Source organism: Egretta garzetta, unplaced genomic scaffold (genome assembly GCF_000687185.1).
Source record: "Egretta garzetta isolate BGI_Z169 unplaced genomic scaffold, ASM68718v1 scaffold172, whole genome shotgun sequence".
NCBI lineage: Eukaryota > Metazoa > Chordata > Aves > Pelecaniformes > Ardeidae > Egretta > Egretta garzetta.
The window spans coordinates 208842-211430 of NW_009258951.1; positions in this window are offsets into that span (position 1 = coordinate 208842).

Genomic DNA, 2589 nt, shown 5'->3' on the forward strand with positions numbered 1-2589 from the left:
GAAGCTGGGGGGTCAGAAGCCTGAAAGGAGAGAGAATAAATGGATGAAGCACAGTAAAAGCATACACAGATGAGGAGTGGAACTGCATCCAGGAGTGTGTTAGCATTTAGGCAGCCTAGATTACCCCTAGAGCTACTGGCCATTTGGTCACGTGCAGATGCACCTGCTCCTGCTCTAACATGGCCACGGTGGCAGCAGTTGATTTCGTTTTGCTTTGTGGTGTTGGGAAGTAACATTATTACAGACACTTTACGAATCAGATCCTAATCCTGGTGGCTAAATCTAGCCTAGTGTATGATTTCTGAATATAATGTGTATTATGTGAGTTATTGGTAAGGTCCTATGTTGTCTTAACAAACCTCTTTTCACAAGAGTTTTTGATTTAAACCACCATATTTATGAAAGGCGAGGAAAAAGATAAGAAACACAGAAGTACCCGCTTTCACTGTCGGCCCTCTGCTTGGTGAGGCTGGGTGGTAATTTTCTTGCCAATGACACATCAGAATTGGGACTTTAGGAGGGGGAGAACCAGCTCCAGAATCGTGTCCCGGGGCACCAGAAGGTGCATACCTACAAGGGGTGAAGCTGGTGCTGCCGGCCTGGCAGGCAGGAGGCAGACCCAGGCAGGGTGCAGATGCCGGCAGGGTGAGCAGCTGGAGGCACAGGGCGCTCAAGAGCTTGAATAACCAGATGCTGAACTCAGTGTGATGGAAGCTGTAGGACAGGAGGGGTGTCATGGTGCTGTTAATCACACCTTTCCCAGTCTCTGTCCCTTACAGGTGACTTTGCAGCCTCGTGCCTTCACTTCTGACTAAGAAAAACCATTTTCTCAAAAGTCTCTGGGGCTCTACAACCCCACTGCTTGGGGAGATTACTCTGGATTTACAGTTTCATTTCTCAGGAAATGCAGGGCAATAAGGTGAATTATCTGCTGCCTAAAAGGGACCTGGATTGCAGAATCACAAGGGGAAGAGATGGGGTGAGTCAAGAGATAATGCCAACATTAAAAGATAAAATGGATTAACATCTCCCTGCACGCAGAAAGCTGCATGGGTGGAGTAAGAGGTTGCAATAGCAGTTTAAAAGGGGACGAGACAGCTGGGCATCCTCGTATTTTTCTCTTAAAAATAAGGAAATCCATCCCAAAAGCTGAGCTTAGCTCATGCTATCCTCTGAAGTCCACATGAGTCAGCCAGGCTGGCTGTCCACAGTCGGGAGGTGTCAGGACAGCCTGACTAACAGACCCTGCTGGCTGACCTACATGGGGCTGTAACGCAGCTGATTTTCACCTGCACACTCCAGCAAGAGGTTGCAAGAATGATCCATGGGAAATAGCTCACAATCATAAATCTCTATTTCTATTTCAGCCTGGGATTTCAGCTTTAACGACTCTTGAGACAAATGAGGCCACACGCTGCTTGCCCAAGGCCACTGTTCCAGCGTGTCTGTGGGGTGACACAAACCGTGGTGGAGGGCTTGTTTAGGATGTGATTAAAGAGATGATTCTCCCTCCCGGTGAAGATAAGATCTGAGCATGGCTTAAGTAAATTACTGAATGGCTTGTTATAGCCCTGGCTGAGTTCCCTTGCTGCGCGAGGCCTTGTTTTTTTACATCCAATTTGCTGTGAAGCCCAGAGTGTCACAACAGCATCCCAACACCTGCATCTCTGCACTCGTCTGACACCCCTTCTCTGGAAGATGGGACCCTGGGGACCCGCTGCGGATGGCTCTGAGGCGAGGCTAAGCCCCATCAGTTTTCCTAATAGTTTCTGATGTTCATGCCTTGAAAGCTCCCCCGTCCTGACGATGCCAGTCCGTGGCTTGATCTTCAGGGACTAGCTGACTGAAAGCCAGAAGCACTTTGCTCTTGGCTGAAGGATTTTTAACAGAAGTACGCTTTATTCACAGTATGGCACAGATGAGCATACAGACCTCAGGAAGGGCAACAACCCCAAAAGCCCTCTTGTTCCCACCCCTGCTCTCTACCCCCTAAAGAGTCTTTTGGCTGTGTCCTGGAGAGGATCTCAACCCCTCTAGCTCCCTCCCTGCTCCACCACATCACAGGCTGAGCTCTGCCCTTTGGTTTGTCGTTGGTATGGGCCGCTCTTCTATGGAGTTTAACATCGCTTCTAGCACCTTGTGATCTTTCACCCCATGTCTTGGCATTTTCCCATTCCGGGAGACTGGCTGGAGGCTGGTAGCCTCCATCCTCCTGCCCCATGGAACTGTTCAATCCTTTCTTGCCATTAATAGCCCTGCTTCAGCCTCTTGGGCATCGCCCAGTTCTTGCCATAAAACAAAAGATTGAATTCCCTCTGAAGGCTGTAGCATACGCAAGGACTTGAAAGAGGAATGGGACCTGTTTGTGTGAAGCAGGCCCGAGCGGCCATCCCGCCAGCACAGAACACGCTAAAACGTGGCCTTGCAATGGTGGCCCTTTGCACTGCTCATTTTGGAGTGCGAAATCCCCGCGATGCTGCCGCAGCACCTCGTGTCCCCCAAAGAGAAGCAGAAACGTCGCGTGCTTGTAGTTAAACAGCTGCTCGGGGCGCGGGGAGGCCGCATTTGCGCTGCGGCCTGCAGTGCAAT